At 41.9% G+C, this 20,568-nt stretch overlaps 1 long non-coding RNA gene across 1 annotated transcript; it reads left to right on the top strand.

Annotated features, from left to right (window-relative positions):
• Positions 1-508: 508 nt before the first annotated feature.
• LOC309530025 lies at positions 509-19,557 on the top strand. The gene is made up of 3 exons (XR_014218589.1): positions 509-627; positions 15,872-15,958; positions 19,365-19,557. It is a non-coding gene; the product is annotated as an uncharacterized lncRNA (long non-coding RNA).
• The last annotated feature ends 1,011 nt before the right edge of the window (positions 19,558-20,568 follow it).

Consider the following 20,568-nt stretch of genomic DNA (forward strand, 5'->3'; position numbering starts at 1 on the left):
TCATGAATGATCTTGGATTCCCATACATTTCTAGCTCTCTGTGGCAATGTCTAAGCTGTTCTCTTGGTACACTCCAGTTGCTTTTAATGTGCCTGAGCTTACCCTCTTATAGGTAGATTTCTGTGTTTCCTCCAGAATGATTGAAGCAGAGATGCTTGCCTCACGCGGCAGTGGAAAGTCTGTAGTTGATTTGAACATTTGGGGCAGGAGACAGATAATGAGGACAGGAAGGCACTGCTGAGATGCTAATTCAATTTTCCCACCCATTCCTCAGTTCACTGCTGATCCTGGGATCTGTTAGTGTGTAACAGTTACATAGCTGACCATGTCTGCTCTCTGTCTAGTCAGCCCACAATCTGGATAATGTGTTTCACATTACAGGCCAAGCTATGAGCTCATACTGCTATAGTCATAAGTCACAAATAACAGATACGCTAATGCTGCCCATTACTTGTGAGTTATTTTTCCTCATTTAAGTGGCCTCCATGTGACAACTGTGGCTCAGCCTGAATTTTCTTAGAGCTGGAGGACTGAGAGCTATGACCCTTAATCACCAGAGCTGAAGTGATTTTCATATTGGCAGGAGATTTCACTGCTGCTTTAGTACGCTCACATAGAAATCAAAGGGTGAGTGCTAATTATATACTTATTTCCCCCAATGCTTATGGCTCGCTTCTATATATTTAACACCATTTGATAGTAATTTGGCAGGATTCTTTAGTACCTGCAGTGGGGAACTGCTATTACCTCTATTTTTGACCCAAGAGATTTAAGGCAATAATTCAAAATTGTCAGCAGGTATGCAACCTGTGACTTATTTATATAACCCTTAAATATCTGTGTGATGAATACGGATTTTTCCCCTGACTCTCAATTTGCCTCTTAATACCCCAGACATTAATAGTAGGTCAAATGAATGATTATTTGTGTGTGTGTGTGTGTGTGTGTGTGTGTGTAAAATCAGTGTCAAGTGTGCATGAGAAACCATGCTTCTGCCACAACAACAAAATGCATAAATAGTAGTAGATGTGTTGCTTAGATAGTTTATAATTGATCTAAAGCTTTAAGATGCTGAAGTATCAAGACTTGAGGGTACCTCACATCAAAAAGAATACTGTGGAGTTGGAAAATCGAGTCCTCCTCGCAGAGGGCATGTGTTGCAGTGAGATCATAAGGACTGACCTCACTGTTTGTGTGGGTGGGAGCGATTGGATAGCCACAATGTATATGCATAGGCTAAGTAGGCTGAAGCCTAGGGCCTCTAAGCCTAGGGGGCCTTACCAGCCCTCCTGCTCCCCAGCGGGCAGTCTCTCCTCTCCCAAAATTGCCAACCCAAGACTTCATGCAAGGGCAGGGCAACTCAGGCCCAGCAACTATGAGACTCGTGGCTAGCCAGTGGGGCCCAAATTGAAGCAGTGGGGTGCAACTTGAATTTTTTTTTTTTGGTAGGGCCCCAGTTCACAGCCAAAGTCTGCAAAATCTTATAGATATAAATAAAATCCATCAAGATTGCCCTGGTGTGGGGGCCCCATTATAAGTGGCCCGTGGGGCCCAATTTGGCCCAATTGCTCTAATTGCCTTAAGGTCAGCCCTGATGAGACTGTGCAGGGGTTGGACTACACCTTCTAGGTCCCTGGTGTCACCATTCAGAGTGCAGACTCAAGGACTTGCTTTGAAAATAAAAGGAGGGCACTTATTGGAAATCAGTTTTGTCCCCTTTTCCCCCAAAAAACCCCAGGATGATGGGCCCAGCCACCTTTTATTCACAGTCGCATAAGCACTACACTACAGCATGGCCAAAAACTTGTACGTTCAACTGCTGAAATATACACCCAATATGTAGCAATGGAGATTTTTGTTACTGCTTTATGAATGAACGTGGTATTTTATGAATGGACTCTGTATTTTGTGAATTACCTAAGAGCCACCAATAGGGAGCTCTAGAATCTGACAGCTAACCAGTTGGGTACTACCAAACAGTGACCCCTATTGCTGAAAGCAAGTAACCAGCAGGGAACACTTCAGCTCAGCCTTTGCACTGTTGCCTGATGACCCCCTGCTGTGCAGATAATGGAGAAAGCTCGTAAATTGTATCCCTTCTGGCACCCTGGCCAACTCTATTATGCTGGTGTAAACCCTGGTGCACCAGAAGCACAGAATAGCAGCAAGTAAAATCCACTCATACGTCAGCGACTGATAAGACTTGGCAACCAGTTCTTCCAAAGTCTTCCTAAATTATAAAGCTCCAAAATACAGGCCAAAAGAGAGCAGGTCTGGGAAGAGAGAGGCATACAATGGGCACCACCAGTGAAAAGGCCCTGCTCCGTGTAGCTCCTGCCCTGTCATTTGATAGGATGCCCACTTGCCCTCCTTCTTGGCATGGAATGCTGTCTATTGGAGTCTCCAGGTCCAGTACAAAGACCATAAGAAGGGAGAGCAGGGACCTTGAAGTTCCCAACAGCGGTTAATCAAGCAAGCAAGCACGCACGCACACAGGTTACCTTTGTCACAGTCAGGATGCCTATGTCCTGGCCGGGTCTGCACCCAACCTTGTTTTTGTACAATCTTGTTTGTCCTCAGTAACCAACATTATATTATCAACATATACAAGCAGAAAAGTTGTTTTCCTTCATTTGCAAGGAATCGTACAAAACAAAGTGGCACTAATAAAGAAAAGTTCCAGGGTGGCAACAGAAAGCAAACTAAAAATGCTTTTGCAGTTCATCAAAACTATCCAGCAATATCAAGTTATAGAAAAACTGGTGCTATTAACAATAATCCTTCTAGTTGGTTAATTGGTTCTGCAACTTCCATGCACATGATGCGTGATGCTAATTATTTTCCCCAAGAGTTAAATGATAAGTAATCAGAGGCAGCTACAGGAGAGCTATGAGATTCAGGTGAGGTTCAGATGCCTTGTCAATCCCAGCAGGTATATAAGAGGATGACCCGGCCTGCCGAGTGACATGAGAGGAGTTTATAAAATTATGCACAGCACAGACAGAGAAAAATTGTTTTACCTCTCTCATATTACTAGAACTGATGCACATCCAATGGAGATGAATGTTGGAAGATTTGGGACAGATAAAATGAAAGGGTTTTTGGGGGTTTTTTTTAACACAGTGCATAGTTATACTATTTAAGTATAGAACTTGCTCCCACAGGAGGCAGAGATGGCCCACCAACTTGGGTGGCTTTAAAAGAGGACGAGACAAATTCATAAATGGCAGTGCTGCTGTCAGGAGCTAGCAGTCACAATGTCTTATCTTGTTCTAACTCCACTCTCAGAGGCAATATGTGGTGGGCAGAATGTCATTGCGCTCATATCCTGCTTGGAGGCTTCCCACAGGCATTTGGTTGGCCCCTGTGAGAACAGGAAGCTGGACTAGATGGGCTTGAACCAGCAGGCTCATCTTGTGGGATGGTTTTAATAGATAGGAGAGGATTTCTTAATTGACATTTCTCCCTCCAGGTGACCACATGGGTGGGTTGAACAGAGTAAAGTCCTACCATTAGAAGCAAAATGATTTCAATTAAGTCCAGCTGCAAAACAAACTGACTTCCGCTTTCATACTGCTGATTAACAAAGAATCAAACAACAGAGCTTAAAATATGATTTACTTACTTATAGCCTTGCATTGGTTCTCAGCTACAGCAACATTAAAAACTATGCAGGTAAAATACTTATATTTACAGGAAAAGCAGCCTCTGGCATGTGCCTGAGTTGGAGGAAGTGGACATACATTGCCCTGCATAGCTGGCTGAAGAAAGAGAGAGGGGGAAAGGAACAGGAAATCACTATATCATAGAATCATAGAGTTGGAAAGGCCACGAGGGTCATTTAGTCTAACCCCCTGCAATGCAGGAGTCTTTTGCCCAAAGGGGGACTCAAACCCATGACTGAGATTAAGAGTCTCATGCTCTACCAACTGAGCTCCTTCCCACTCTGGAGAGGAGGCAAAATGACATTGCACAGAGGCCTGTGTGATGTACTTCAATGGTCTGTGTCTCTGCCTATCAGCAATATACCACTGAAACACTGGAGAGTTGCTGCAGCAATATAGCTCTGTGGCTGTTAGCCCCTAAACTTACCAGCTAGCAAGAATATGCATTGTTGGATTTGAATAATAATAATAAAAATAATTTATTATTTATACCCCACCCATATGGCTGGGTTTCCCCAGCCACTCTGGGTGGCTTCCAACAAAATATTAAAATAAAATAGTCTGTCAAACATTAAAGCTTCCCTAAACAGGGCTGCCTTCAGATGTCTTCTAAAACTCATATGATCTCCCACATAACTTATGTTTATGCTCTTATGTGTTTTAGCTGATACCAAGGCTTTATCCCCCCGTTTCTTTTTTTTTAAAAAAATGCTTTTTATTGAGTTTTACATTTTATCATAATAACATCATATCAAATAACAAAAGAAAGACAATCCCTTAATTTTCCCCTTCCCCCCAGGACTTCCCTCAACTTCCTCCTCTGGTTATTTACATATCAACTTTTCCTGCTTGTTTTGTTATCTCTTAATGTAAAGTTCTTTAAATTCAGTATTGTTTTGCTCTTGTCATCCTAACATCATCTTTGTAATTTCTATACAGTATTCGTTTTGATAATTGTGTTTACTCAAATCCTGCTAGTGAGTCCATGTTTTTACATTGTTTCTGTAGATATAACATAAACAGCTCCCAGTCTTTTTAAAAGTCTCTATTGTCCTTGTCTCCGAGTCTTTCAGTTAGATTCGCCATTTCAGCATATTCCACCAGTTTTTCTTGCCATTCTTCTTTAGTTCAGCACTTTCTCATCTTTGGGCTAGCGATATCCTAGTCGTGGTTGTAGCATACATAAAAAGTTTCTTCTTTTCTTTTGGCAGTTCTTGACCTGAAATGTCTAGTAAAATATCTTCTGGTCTTTTAACAAAGGTTATCTTTAACATTTTTTTCATTTCGTTATACATCATTTCCCAATAGTTTTTAATTATTTTACAATTCCACCACAAATGAAAAAACGTGCCTCCCCCCCCCTTCACACTTCCAACACTTATTGGAGCCTGTTCTATACATGTTTGCCATTTTTGCTGGTGTGATATACCATCAATATATCATTTTCATATAATTCTCTTTTAGTAATATGCAGTCAGAAAATTTTAAATTCACTTTCCATAATATTCCCAGGCTTCCATTTGTATATTATGTCCTAAATCTTGTGCCAACAATCTCCCCCCCTCCCCCAGTTTCAAGTCTCTGCTTTTGGCTAGAAGGCTTGTGCAACAGGGCAAGAGGAGAGAGCTTTTCCCACCTTCCTTCCTTTGCCCTAAACAGAGACAGAAGAAACCACTGACTCAATTTCTTGGCAGGCACTAAGCTAGTGCTTCAAGACATAAAAATTAGGTTTAGGGAAAATTTACTCTTGTTAGTTCTGCTCCTGCTCAACGCTCTTCCTTCAGCTCTGCACTTGAAAAAGCCACATGTACAGTGCTCTTGCTCTGCTTAAACTTGATCACCCCATCAGGCCTGATGCTGAAGGACACATGAGCAATCAAATTAATTACTGTTATTGTTGTTATAGCACCGACATTGGAAACTGGATATATGGTGGGAATCAGGTAGTAATAACTGTACTTGCAAGGCAGAGAGCCCCACAGTCTATGAGTATGCTTCATTTAAGCAAGACCTTCTACCCATAGCTAAAAGATGTACTTTGGGGCCAGGAAGACACTGTTGCTGCTTACAACTGTGATCCACAAGTACCAGGAAATTTGATACATGGTTGTTGATCACTACATCAAAGATTGCATTTTAAAACTAGTGCAATAAGGTCAGTATTATTCACTAGCTAAATATGTATTTAATTTAATTCTCCGGCCAAAGCAGAATTGAATTTGTTATGCTCTTGTTGGCTCTATCTTATTTACATTTGACCCGATTTGATTAACAGTGTGCTTCTTTCAAATCTGGCACCCATAGTGAGAAACGTCTTTGACATATTAAGAATTATGTCATTGTACAATTTATGACCCAGCATTCTAGCAGGCATGGAATCATCGGCTCCTTGCAGCATTATGAATAGGAAACCCAAGCAAGGGCTTGTTTTCTTTAATTATTGAATTGATATAAATTAGAATTAGCATGGTGGTTGGAATGTAATTACATAGCCATACAATCATTTATTTTGTGTTAATTCACCATGTCCAATTTTCCTGCATTAACCCCTACCCAGCACATTATGACCTGGCATTATGCAGTAGTAATAACAGGTCCTTGATTCCCCCCCCCTTTCCTCCTCCTCCTCCTCCTGCTCCTTTGTAATTACCTAAACCTAAGATTTGGGGAGGGGGTAGAGATGGGGGGATTATTTGTTCAATTTTATTAATAAGACTTTAGAATCTTGCTGCTAAAAAAAATTGCCTCAATTTGCTAACATTTTCCATTACTAAATGTATCTGTATTTAAATTTATTTTAATTAACTGGAGCCTGCTGTTTCAAAAAGCAGTAGTAACAACTGAAATGAGGAGTAAACAGGAATTCCAACAGAGATATTTCATGCAAAGAGTACTAGGGATACAGAATATAAATTGCCAAGCGCATTGATGCAAACAGTATAAATGAATATCTGGGGAGAGAGAAAGGAAGAATTAAAGCGGCAGTGACTTTGCTTGAGGGTGAACTTTTAAACTTATTTAAAGAGTGGACATGTTGATTGAAGCAGCTGGTGGCGTTTGGCATTGTTGGTATTTCCTTCTGCCTTGCCGGTCTCTGTTGTGACGCTGTGTGGTTTGAAAGGCCAAAGAACCACAGAGAGGGGACACAACAGTCCATGATGGTCGTTTGCATATACAGATCACAACAGCAAATATGTTGAGAAGGACTTGTTCTTTCATTTAATGATTGCAGTTCAAGGTGAGCCTAGCAGTGTGTGGCTTCTGTCCTTCTGCAGGAAATAAAACAGGGCAGTCTAAACATGAAGCACATTGTGGAACCTCTAGTCTGTGCCCACTAGATACACCACCCTACACCCCCCCCCCACACACCCCACACACCCACACACCATCTATGACACAGTGAATGAATTTTAATTAGAAACTTAATCTTTTCTAAGCATCGTTCCAGTTGGCAGAATACCCTCAAAACCCTCACAGCTCATGGAGCTGAGTTAGGCATTTCTTTGTATATGTTTACTTACCTTTTTTGAGATTCAAGGTCTTCTTAAAAATTCCCTCTAATGCCATCATCAACATACTTTGTCTCCTAATTGAAGAGGTAAAATACTGGCCTATTACCAAATCCCTTTTGTCTCTAACTGGTAAATGTGCCCTGTCCAGCACATCCTGTTTAATGTGTAGAATAAAACTTCCATAGAAATTGGAATTCGGTAAAATAATAGTTTTCAAACTGTGCTCTGGGGGAACTTAGAGGTTCCTCGATGAGAACATCAGTAATACCAGACAAGCATCCCTGAGGTATAGCTTGCTTATTTACAAAGCCACTGCAAAGTTTTGCGTGTGTTCCAGGGCACAGTCCCTGTTCAAAGGGAGCAACAGGAATATCTTGATAAGGTACAAAGTGGCTGTACATCCAGAATCCTGTCCAGGAAGATGCTAAAGATTCCTTAGAAGGCAAATGGATGTGGAAAGTGTTTGCTAGTTTGAAAGCACTGCTTTAGGACGTATTTCATGTGGGAAAGCCTGGATAATGACATCAGTGAAGTGCAGCACTAACAGCGGTAGTGGCTGGTGCTTGTTGGTGGGACCAAAGGCACAGAGGCCAACAGTAGATGGAGCCAGAGCCAATGGCAGGCAGAGCCAACTGATTCTAGTTTTGTGCCCATAGTCCTCCCTACTAAGTTCTTTGGGGACTATGGAGGGAAAGGTTCACAAACAGTGCCACCCACTGGACTAAAAAGGTAAAGGTAAAGGACGCTTGACAGTTAAGTCCAGTTGCGAACAACTCTAGGGTTGTGCACTCATTTCGCTTTACTGGCCAAGGGAGCTGACGTTTGTCCGCAGACAACTTTTCTGGATCATGTGGCCAGCATGACTAAGACGCTTCTGGAGAAACCAGAGCAGCACACAGAAACACCATTTACCTTCCCGCCGGAGCGGTACCTATTTATCTACTTTTACTTTGAAGTGTTTTGGAACTGCTAGGTTGGCAAGACCTGGGACTGAACAATGGGAGCTCACCCCGTCGCAGGCATTCGAACCTCCGACCTTCTGATTGGCAAGCCCTAGGCTCAGTGGTTTAGACCACAGCACCACTCGCTTCCCCTGGACTAGTTGTCAGTAAAAAGGCGGGCAGGTGAGTGGCGGTGGTGAGTGGTGGTGGAAATTAGAGTGATGTTGGTGGGGCAGTGTCTCATTCACCTTAATGGAATGATGCTTACCTTCTAGTCAGGCATCTTTGCAGGATGGTGCTGGCACCAGCCCAGGATCCGAAGGGTGTGCTAGAGACAAGGGGGTTTTCTGGGCTGGCATGAACCCTCTCTGGCTTCACACAGACCCAGGAAGTGAACTGCAGCACTCCTCAAGGTAGCAACCGTGCAATGAGTACCTACTTGATGTGTGTTCCCTTTGGCTTGGATTAACCCCCAAATGACATACCTCAACAGGCAGGCTGATTGTCAAACGATTTCCCAATGCCTTGCCGAACCCTTCATCTGTAATCAATAAAGTTGTGGCCTGATATGACCCATGCAACGTCTCCTGTGTAATAATTGAGATTGGTCCTGGGTTCTGGGGGTGCCAGGCTCACGCAATGAGCTCCTCTCATTCAAAGCAGTTCTATATACAAAAAGAACCTAAGTCAGAGATATTAGTAGAGCTGACAGCAGGATTGCGGTTGCATAATGCGAGAAAGCCAGCTCATTCTTTGCTTTTTACCGAGGTAAGGTGCTGCCTAGAAACAACCCCATGACTTTTGATGAAATAGGATTTCTTCATTTTCCTCTTCTGAAGGAAAGCGCATACACATATTGATGCACACAAATGCTATTATCCTTTCTCCACAGTCAATTACAACCTCTTAACTTCTTCCAATAGTCTAATTCTTCTTCCCCTCTCAACTGTCAGCCACCCTCCAAGTTTCTAGGCTAGGTTCACTAGCAGGCTTGCTCTCCTGAGAAATTATTACAGTTCAGGAGAGTCAGCAATAATCTCTAGCTACTTTGTTGTGCGCATTTAACACTGTGACATGTTATTCAGACTATATATAATTGCTGGTCCATTAATCACCAAATGGCTGCTTGGTCACAGGAGGTTTGTAGATGGATTGTCAGACAACCGGATAGTAGAGGCTTGATGTCGAAAGTGGCAAAGGAGATTTGAATATTAGGACTTGGATCCAAAGATATACTCTGGGTGTCCCCAAGGGTTTGAGTGTGCCCAGTGTATTTTATTATTATTATTCGTTTGCTGAATGGAAGATTCTCATGCACCCCTTTTACATCAGCTAATTGGTGATAATTGCTGGGGGAAAGAGAGATGGGTGTGCTTTGAGGAGGAAAGGGGAGAGCCAAAGGGCCCACTGATATTCTGTGGCCAAGGCCCCCCATCTGGCATGGTCAGTGGTTAGAGATGATCGAAGTTGCAGTCCAACCACACAGAATCATAGAATTGTAGAGTTGGAAGGGATTCAAAGGGTCATCTAGTCTAATCTCCTGCTGCAAGAATCACAGCTAAAGAATCCCTGACAGATGGTTGCCCAACCTCTACTTAAAAACCTCCAATGAAGGAGAGTCCACCACCTTCTGAGATAATCTATTCCACTGTCAAACAACTCTTTCTGTCAGAAAGTTCTTCCTAATGTTTTGTTGGAAGCTCCTTTCTTGTAATTGGAATTCATTGCGTACAAAACTGGATACAGAACTGGTTCTGACCAAGGCAGGCTAGAGCAGCCCTATTACTTCCCTTGATCTGGACTGTTGATGCAGCCTAGAATTGCATTAGGGGTTTTTTTGTGCTGCTATTTCACACTGTTGATTTGTGTTAAGCTTGTGGTCTACTAGGACTCATAGATCCATTTCACACGTCCTTCTGTCAAGGCATTCTTGCCTCAGTGTAGAACTTTGCATTTGTCCCTAATGAAATTCATTTTGTTAGTTTTGACCCAGTTCTCCAATCTGTTAAAGTCAGATTGGAGAACTGGAGGGCTACAGGATCCTATTCCTAGGCTAGAGTGACTAAACGAAACCATACAGTACTCAGAGAGTATACTCATTGAAATCAGTGAAGTTAGCTACTTGTCTATTGACTTAAATGGGTCTACTCCCTCCAGGTATGACATAGCTGGATACACCCTTTTATTGTACCTCACCTTTCATAATTCAATAAATTATAGGGAAATGTTTCGCACCGCATCTATAGCTGTCTGTATACATTTGACCACCTTAGGGTAAGGCTGGAGAGCATGTGGTCCTCCAACACACACGTCATCACTAGCCAACATGGTCAGTAGTCTTACAGTGGTCTTGCTCTTAGCTGCCTGCTCCTGCAGAAGTCCAATGAGTTTAGCAGAAAATATGCTTAGAGTGCCATCTATAACTGGAGGATACTACATTCCACAGAAAGGTATGCTCAGGTCCCAGAAAACAGCAAATGCTATCAATAAAACATGAAGCAAAGTTAATTACAGGCTTCCGTTCAGAGGCACTCTGCCGCTAGTGGCCCATTATAATGAATCATTTTTCAAACAGAGCAGAGATTGACTGAGATTTCATAAACTTTCCATTCTCCATGTTTTCCCTGTGCAATAAATGCCTGCTGTACACTGGGAAAGTGATTAAGTATCAATTTCATGTAGAATCAGGAATAAATGTTTAAAAGACTAATGAGACACTATTTTTACTGCTTCCAGTGCTGTGGCTAAGTCGTGTTGTGTTGGACAAATGCCTCTGTCATTAATTAGCCTTTGACTGTCCTTTTTTGTTTTTAACCTTCTAGGTTTCTAACTACATATGTGACATTAATCACATGGTTTGTCATTGAGTGCATGGTTTTTCTTTCAGAAAAAGCCAACAGAGGGGGACATTGTGGATCTGGACTTTTTTTGGGGAAGGGGGGGGGATAGGAGACTCCAGCTCTTTATCCCCCGACATAGGTTGCCCCCCACCTGCCATTTGCATGGGGGAAAAGCTCAAATTTTCTTAAAATGCTAGTGAGTCTCCACCCCACCAGATTGGGACCATAATGAAGGGCAAAGTGCTCAAATCCTCCTACTCCATGCCAGACTCCCAATCTAGATGGGGCCTCCTGTCCTTACTGCATCTGAAGGACTTCTGTGCTGAAGGACAAACCATGTGACTGATATCCCAAATAGTTTGACCCTAACTAGAATCACCTGTAAACTGACTGTTCATTTGCAAGGTTATAGCTTTTGCCTATGGTACAAAGCTTGCATTTTCTTTGGACGTGACAATCAGCATTATCATTCTTTATAACACGACTAGGGAACTGGATCCAGCAGGTTGGCTGGATCCAGAAGGGCTACTTGGATAGGTGGGTGGGCCTGTGCCCCTGTCAATCACCTGGCATCATATAATCTCAGGTGACTGAAAATTCAATCTGGGGCCGCAAAGGAAGATCCTGGCTTGAGTTCAGATAGGGATAACAAGGAAGAGTCTAAGAACGTAAGCCTAATGAAGTTTATTAGGACATCAAGGTGACATATAAATAATGTTACAAACATGCAAACAAACCAATGCCATTAAAATTGACTTTTGTGGGGCTGTACAAAGATAATAATTTTATCAGTTGCTCTACTTACGTTTTGGCCTCTGGCCCTCCCCATTACTGGTATGTGGCCCCTGAGAGGATTCCGACAAAGGAATGCGCCCCCTAACCACAAAGGATTCCTCACCCCCAACTAGAGACTAGACCGGCTTTTCTCAGCCTTGGGTTCCCAGATGTTATTGAACTACAACTCCCATCATCCCTGACCACTGGCCGTGCTGGCTAGGAATGATGGGAGTTGTAGTCCAACAACATCTAGGGACCCAAAGCTGAGAAAGGATGGACTAGACTATCCTGTGATTTGTAAGCTTACTGGTTGCTGGCATGGCAGAAAAATATAATCTCTTCTTAGCATTCTCTTCTCCCACCCTTCTGCCTCTTAATTTGACCAAGGTCCTTAAAGGCACTGGCAGTTCATGTTTTACATGTAGTGATCAAAAGCATGAATAATAGGATGATTTAAATAAATACAGAGAGGGGTAAATTCTGGTAAACAGAGGGGGAAATATATGTTTTGTTCAAAGATGGATAGACAAGCCTCACTCTCAGAAATGTATCCTCCTAGACAGTACAGCCTAGAATGGGAAGTAAGATGTGTTAACTCTCTGAGGTGTAATAGCTACTCATTGACTGCTCACCTTTTGAGATATAAACCATTTATTAATTTTAAATAGGACCTCAGAATTTATATCTCCTCCTGACAGTGTATGACCTTCGCTGTTATCCATCATATTAAGTGGCATGAAATGCACATTTCTAAAGGAAAAGCAATCATCAACACACTAACAGCTCCCTGGGATGTGATACTTCACAAATAATCATGTTCAGTCCTATTTCATGAGGGATCATTACACATTTATACAAATGGCATGATGATGTGCACAGCTCAGAACAAAAAGCGTCCAGTGTTGTACGCATGGCAATATGTGGATATGTGACAATAAATGCTCGGTAGAAACGGAGAGACAAGATTGAGCCATATTTTTCTCTTTCATATAATAGCAAAGGGTTGCCATATTTCTTTAGGGATGCTGCTCTCGTGCTTTTAAACAGCAATCTGATGTACAGGGCAGGATTCACCTAAAGATCCCCACCAGCAGAAGCCCTGCTCGAGGACCTCTTGTGCAGAGAAGTTTTCCCACCTCTCTTACACACTGAAATTGTATATATGTGTCAGGAGAACCTGCAGAATAGTGCTGGAGGATTGTTTTGTCTAGCAAGCTGAAATGCTAGTGCAGATGGGACATACGTAATAGCGCAACATTGAATTCCACCCACAGAAAGTTAGTGAGACATTAACAGCTTTCCCCATCACTTATTTCAATGCTGGGGGGGGGGATCAGTTGCTAAATGTCTGTGTGTCAGATTGGGCTCCTGTTGAAGACATATGAGCAAAGCTAGTAAAAAAAATTACAAGAAGTGGCAAAATCTAACAAAAGGTGTATTAGTCTAGGAAAAAGGAAAGGACATATCAATTTCTTAAACATTTGGTGAAATATACAGATATTGTTCTCTCCGCATTGGGGCATGAATTTTCCTGACACCTATCTCATACCTATTTTGTTTATTCCAAATCTGAAACAAAGCTAGGAAGAATTTAATGCAAATTCTCCTAACTTGCATTTTCTGGAGAAATTTTAAATGCACAATTTCTGTTAATCTGATTCCTAGTGTTGGATGATGCGGAATGCACATAGCTTTTCTTATCAGTTGCCAAATGCCATACAGCTTTAAAATCCAACAAGTTATCTATTTCAGTCGTAAAAGCTCTAACATTTGCCAAATTGGTCCAGCTATTCTAGTTGGTAGATATTGTCATGTAAGTAACAGAGAGAATTACTAGAGTGTGACTTGAGACTTCATTCTGTGCCTAATAACAGGAGTAATAAAAAACACACTAATACATAACATTTGTATAGTGGCTTCTGAGTTTCCAAAAGGCTTCTCATGCATTATCTCAGTAATCCTGCACAATTGCCTTGTAAGGTCAGTATTATTACATCCATCATAGATGAGTGGCTGAGTTGATTATCGCTTGCCTCGGACAGAAACAATATCTGAACTAGGATGTGTGTTCAGATTTCTGCAACTTGGTGCAGACCATGTGCTGTTCATGTGCCCTCTGGATGTGCCCTTTCAGGGTGCCCCCCCCTCTAATTTTTCCACGTACTTGCAGTATTGCCAAAAGAACAGCAAAGCCAAAACGGATTTCTATTTGCATTGGAGGAGCTAATGTAATTGGTTTTGTTTTTACTGCATTTGATTGATCTAAGAAGAAAATGCACGCAAGGGTGGGCTGTGCTATTGAATGTGCATATGTGTTCATAAAGGTAAAGGGACCCCTGACCATTAGGTCCAGTCATGACCGACTCTGGGGTTGCGGGGCTCATCTCGCTTTATTGGCTGAGAGAGCCGGCGTACAGTTTCCGGGTCATGTGGCCAGCATGACTAAGCCGCTTCTGGTGAACCAGAGCAGCGCACGGAACACTGTTTACCTTCCCGCCGGAGTGGTACCTATTTATCTACTTGCACTTTGACATGCTTTCAAACTGCTAGGTTGGCAGGAGCAGGGACTGAGCAACGGGAGCTCACCTCGTGGGGATTCAAACTGCCAGCCTTCTGATCGGCAAGTCCTAGGCTCTGTGGTTTAACCCACAGCACCACCTGCGTCCCTTATATGTGTTCATAGATAACTGCTAATCAGATCACAGTCAGCACTGGTCCAGCATTGCCAAGCAACCTGTTTGTAAGTGGGGACTAGGTCCATTTGACTGTGGAGGTTTGCTTCTGATCCAGAACTCCCATTGTTAGATGTGGAACTCACTCAGAGAACCATGTATATGGGCCCCATGTTGGCATGTGGTTTCTGATACAGCAAAATATATTCCATCTCAGATTTTATACTATCAAATGACAGAGATGCTCTGAGTCATATTGCATTATACACTCAATCAACCATACCCTTTATTTTTGTAAGTATGGATTTTTTGGTGGTACTATATTTAAATGGAACTCATCAGTGCAATCCTATATGTTTCTGCTCAGAAGTAACTGCTATTGGATTCAATAGCAGTTGATCCTAGGTAAGTGCGTATAGAATTTCAGCCTAAATATTGTATTTTAGTGGAACTTAATGGATTGTGCTCTGTGGTTCAAAGAAGTCCATTTTGCACAGGCATATTTTCTACTTTGTTGTTGTTGCTACTTTGCTTGTCATTTAAAGAACTTTTTAAATGTGCAAAACTGAAAAATATCAACATGCTCTTCACAGGCACTTGCATCCCACTGATACATCAAATGTCTTTAATTGTGTCCTGGCATTTTTAGATTATGTCAGGAAAGCTTTGACAACTTAATGACAATGGTGAAGCCAGCAGGGGGAACTTGAGTCAATTTTGTAGGATAAATGAAGCCCATGTAAAATGAAATGTTCGTGAACTTTCAAAGCACCAGTTGGATTTCTTTCTCTCATTGTAAAGGTCTTTAGAAAAGCAAGACACTACCAACTACCAACTCATTCCTTACTAGCCCAAGGTCAGGTCTTTTGCTATATGAGCCATAGGTACAGGGTGGTTATTTAAAAAGTGAATGCAGAAGAACGTCAAGCTCATGGCAAACTATTTGTCTGTATCTGTGGCTACTTCTCTAGTTGGAGTACTACGGAATAAACAATGGTTTTTAAAGAAACAATTATCTAAGAAAGGGCATGCATTTCAATAACATACGAGGAAAAAGAAAGACAATACTACTTAATCAAAACTAAACATACACACAAAACAAAATTGGGCTGTTATGTTCCCAGTTCCTAAAAATAATAATTATTAATTGGTGTGGGGGGATAGTAGCATTTTTAAAAACATATGTTTATGCACTACATATGAAATTGCCTTAAATCAAACCATACTCGCCAACATTTTGCAAAAGAAACAGGGACACTTAAGTAGGGTTGCCAAATGACTTGGCTTGCCAGGCTTCGCCTGGATACTAGTGCCCTTTTGGACCATTATGTGGCCTGTGCTGGCTAGAGCTTATGAAAATTATAGTATAAAATATCTGGAGGGTGCAGGGTTTAGAAGGACAATTCAGTTTTCTGAAGACAGCATGCACTAATTCCTGTCAAAAACATATTTTTCTTCCCCCAGGAGCTGAAATGAGAATGTAAATAAAACCGCATATCCTAACACCACCACACTCTCCACTGGCCTTCATTCTAAGGAAACCAAACCTGGGTAAGTGATGGAACCTCTGGAGCCACACACTTTTTGGAGACTGTGGTGGTGTGTAATAATAGGACGTGGGTGGTGCTGTGGTCTAAACTACTGAGCCTCTTGGGCTTGCTGATTGGAAGATTGGCGGTTCGAATCCCCACAATAGGGTGAGCTCCAGTTGCTCTGTCCCAGCTCCTGCCAACCTAGCAGTTTGAAAGCACGCCAGCACAAGTAGATAAATAGGTACCCCTGCGGCAGGAAGGTAAATGCCATTTCTCTGCACTCTGGTTTCCATCACATTGTCCCGTTGTGCCAGAAGCAGTTTAGTCAAGCTGGCCACATGGCCCGGAAAGCTGTCTGTGGATAAACACCAGCTCTCTCACCCTGAAAGTGCTATAAGTGCCACAACCCATAGTCTTTGACTGGACTTAACTGTGGAGGGGTCCTTTACCTTTACCTTAATAGGTATGTGAAAACAGGACTCCACTTGTCCATCCCAGCATCGGATGGCCAAAGCAGGCTGGAGGAAAGAAGAGACTCATTTAGCAAATCAGTTAACACAAGCATAAAACTATTATGAAACTATTATGAAACCTATATTTCTTTTGCCTCTGTGATTGAAACACTACCTATACCACCTGCTCCTGTTTCTACTTCTCTGTTGAATTGGCATGACTGTAGCTGTGATAGCATCTAATAATGATGAAGTTTTAAAATATAAGTCAGAAAAGGGAGTTCTGGCATGTGACTGTTGATCTGACATTGTAGTCATGTGTCCTTTTGTCTGGAGAAGATTTGCTGTTGTGATAAGGAGTTAGCCTCTTTTCAGGGCACAAGTCATTTTAATCAAGGTAGAAGAATTTTTTTAATAGACATTCTTTTCAGTCTTTTAAGCATATGATTAGAAAGCAGGTATGTGTATGTGTATCCCTCTTGGATGAAAGAGGAGAAGTGCTCCTTGAAGAGATTTTAACAAACCATTCTTTTTGACATTTTTATAGCCCTTGAGGAACTTTCTTGTCCCCCTTGTGATGTATCTTTATCTCTCTCCCGTAAAAACATAGGAAGCCAATGCCCTGGGATACTTTTTATGCTTCTAGCAGTTCTAGCTTTTCATCTACTTTCTCTGGTGGTTTTATGCATAAATAAACAAACATCAAGGAAAAAGGTAATGAAAGAATAGAATGTCGGAAATGCAATACAAACCAAATGACTGGTTTCCACCCCTCGGCTAGATAGAGCTACATTTTAGTTCATGTACAGAATAGTTTTTTAAAAATTGCATCTGATTTTAAACATAAAAGAAGCACTGTGCTGAGACATATTTCAAGCCCCTAAAGGCTATACTACCTATCAGCCACAGCCCTGTCTCTGGCAGCCGTCCTACAGCTGAACAGAAACACATATAAGGACAAGGCAAGAAGCTTACATCCGTCATCTTATTTAGTCTCACAGACTAGCAAGGGTAGCCAAAGTGGTGCTTTCCAGATGTTCAGTACAACTCCCATCATCCTTGGCCATGCTGGCCAAGGATTATGAGTTATACTCCCAAACATATGGATGATACCATGTGAGCTACCCTTTCTCTATAGTATACTGTACAGTGGTACCTTGGGTTACAGATGCTTCAGGTTATGTGTTTTCAGGTTGCGCACCGCACCAAACCAGGAAGTACTGGAACTGGTTACTTCTGGGTTTCGGCTCTCGTGCATGCGCAGAAACACTAAATTGCGCTTTGCACATGTGCAGAAGCACGAATCATGACCCACTCATGCGCAGACGCGGCGCTGCAGGTTGTGAACGCTACGGGTTGCAAACGTGCCTCCTGCATGGATCACGTTCGCAACCCGAGGTTCCAATGTACATGGTTATATAGAAACATAATAAGTTGCCTTATGCTGAGTCCATCTAGTTCAATACTGCCCAGATTGACTGGCAGTTTCAGACAATGGGCCTTTCCCAGCCATACTTGGAGATGCTGGAGGTTGAACAAAACACTTTTTGCATGAAAGGCAGATGTTCTACTATTGAGTCATGGCCTTTCCCCCTTATTACATGCAAACCACCAATTTTATCAGTATTGACACCTGTGACTTTGACTACCTTTTTTTTAAAAAAAACAAACCAATATTTGGGTGGGCTTATGAGGCACATACTAGCCTACTTCTGGCTTTCTGAATAGGACAGTTTTGTACTTTAAGATCAGGACTATGCAACTGTCTTGTGTTCCAGCACTTTATTGAGTTTGAATGATTTTTTTTTTTTAATGCTGATCTGGTATGAGAACTATGTTGTATTTAAAACTTAATTTATATTGCAAGTGAGCACAATTTTGCACAATATGCATTTTGTTGCTAAAATCAATGAAGATTTAATGCCATCCCCCTTATTATAACCTGCCTCCCCTAAACACACACACACTTCTGTCTTAGCTCTCTTCCTATTTAGCATTGCTTTTGCTCACACTGCAAGATGTCAACATTATATATCAATTTCACAAATGTAAATTTGGCCAATGAATAAAGACCGTATCATGTGCTCAGGAGCACCAGCACCAGTTCTCACCGTAAGTCAGCCATTACTATTCATATGTAATAGTATATTCAATATACAATAGCATATTGCATATTCAGAAAAGCTGTTCCTGAACTACATCTTATGATGTGGCACTCCATATAGGGAAGAGATCCAGAGATCAGAATCCAACCTCGGGAATGTATGGTCACTTCCTCTATTAATCTCAGAAGTGTTTGATTCTAGTAAATTTGTGTTTTCATTCCCACAAAACAGAAATCACTTCCACAAGTGAGTTTTTGACCCTGATCCTCCATCTTCAAGGAGGCCTTTTGAGGCTGCAGCCCTCTGTAGTGGCAAACTGGACTAAATAAATCAAATAAAGATTCAGCACATAGCCATTAAGTCAGCCCACTGAGTTGTGCACTGTCCTGAAAGTTGCTGAGCAGCAGAAGGTAAAGTAATCGCTCAGTAATGTCAAGATGAATAAAATAAAAGGCTATCTCATGTTGCAATTGATTTCAATCTGCTGAAATATGCACTATGCATTTTGATTAGCCTGGCAATGCAAGATGCTGTGCTTTGTGCAAGGGGAGCTCCTTTATTTTGTTATTGTTCTTCTTCTTCTAGAAGACCATCATTCATCACACCATTTTCTAATCTACATTTTATTTCTTTTGATAGGATCAATGTACACAATAAAGGGTGTTACCTTGCATTCCTGCATGTTGATTGGACTTGGCAATGGTGAGCCACATATATATAGCCCAGCAGCATGGTAGGTTAAGAAAATGTTTGCTAATGCCATCTATTACATTATTCACTGACCCCCCCCTTCCTTGACCACTCTACCTTAGAAATGATGAGTGCATATTTCAAGATGTCATTCCAACCCATTCTGTTTGTTTTACAGGACTGTGTGAGACATAAAAATGAAAGATGGTGCCCAATGAAGAAATAAACAACTGCACAGTTAATGCCCAAGATGGAAAGCCAATGGTTCCTGATGCATGATTTCATTGGTGTGAAATAACTTTGAAGGGAAAATAAATAATAATTATTAGTCATTTATGGGGCCAGACGGACAATTTAGTTTTGTGTGCAAGCAGAATACATATTAGCTGGTTGTGTGCAAAGTTTGATGTTCTTTTTAAAAAAATATTCAGAGTTGTTTGATGTTTGAAGCACATCATCATGACTGAACAATGTGAGAAATGTATTGTCATAAGTGTTGGGTGTCAGGTGCAAGGCACCTATAATTTCTGGATTTAGTAATTGTTAGAAATTAACTGAGGTTTGAGAAGTTGATCTACAAACACTAAACTTCTAGATCTAGCAGGGATTCAAGCTGGAAATAGCAGAGGCCAGATTCCTCATGAGGCAACCACTTAATAAAAGGTGAGCCATCAGGACCTTCTGTGCCAGAACGTCCTGATGGGAGGTGGAGCCCCTTCTCCAGCTGTGTGTTAGTAGGAAGAGACAAAAAGGGTTTAGGAGTTCAGTTTGGATGGTGTTGGTGAGAGGGAAATAGTTTTCACTGGGTTAGCAGTGACAATGAGGAAGGAGGTGGACAAAGAGCACCGTGTGGGCTGAGTGTGCCAGGTTGTAACAAAGAGTCAGAGAGCATGGGTGATTTCTCTGTTCTTAGACCCAAGCTTGTAGGAGAATCAAGGGACCCTCTTGGAGTGTAATGTGTGAAACCTCTCCATCTCATGTTGTATATGAAGGCAAAGCTAAAGGTACCCCTGACAGTCAAGTCTAGTCATTAACAACTCTGGGACTGCGGTGCTCATCTCACTTTACTGCCCAAGGGAGCTGGCGTTTGTCCGCTTCCACGCCGTTCACCTTCCCACCGAAGCGATACCTATTTATCTACTTGCACTGTGTGCTTTCGAACTGCTAGGTTGGAAGGAGCAGGGACTGAACAACGGGACCTCACCCTGTTGCAGGGCCTCGAACCGCCGACCTTCTGATTGGCAAGTCCAAGCCGCACAATGGTTTAAACCACAGCGCCACCTGCGTCCCACCATGTTGTATATAGGCATAAATAAATTCTATATCATGAAGAAACCATAGTCTCCACTGTGTCTCAGGAAACACAGACCCTGGGTAAAGCA

Source organism: Podarcis vaucheri (genome assembly GCF_965113315.1).
Source record: "Podarcis vaucheri genome assembly, chromosome: 3".
Classification (NCBI taxonomy): Eukaryota; Metazoa; Chordata; class Lepidosauria; order Squamata; family Lacertidae; genus Podarcis; species Podarcis vaucheri.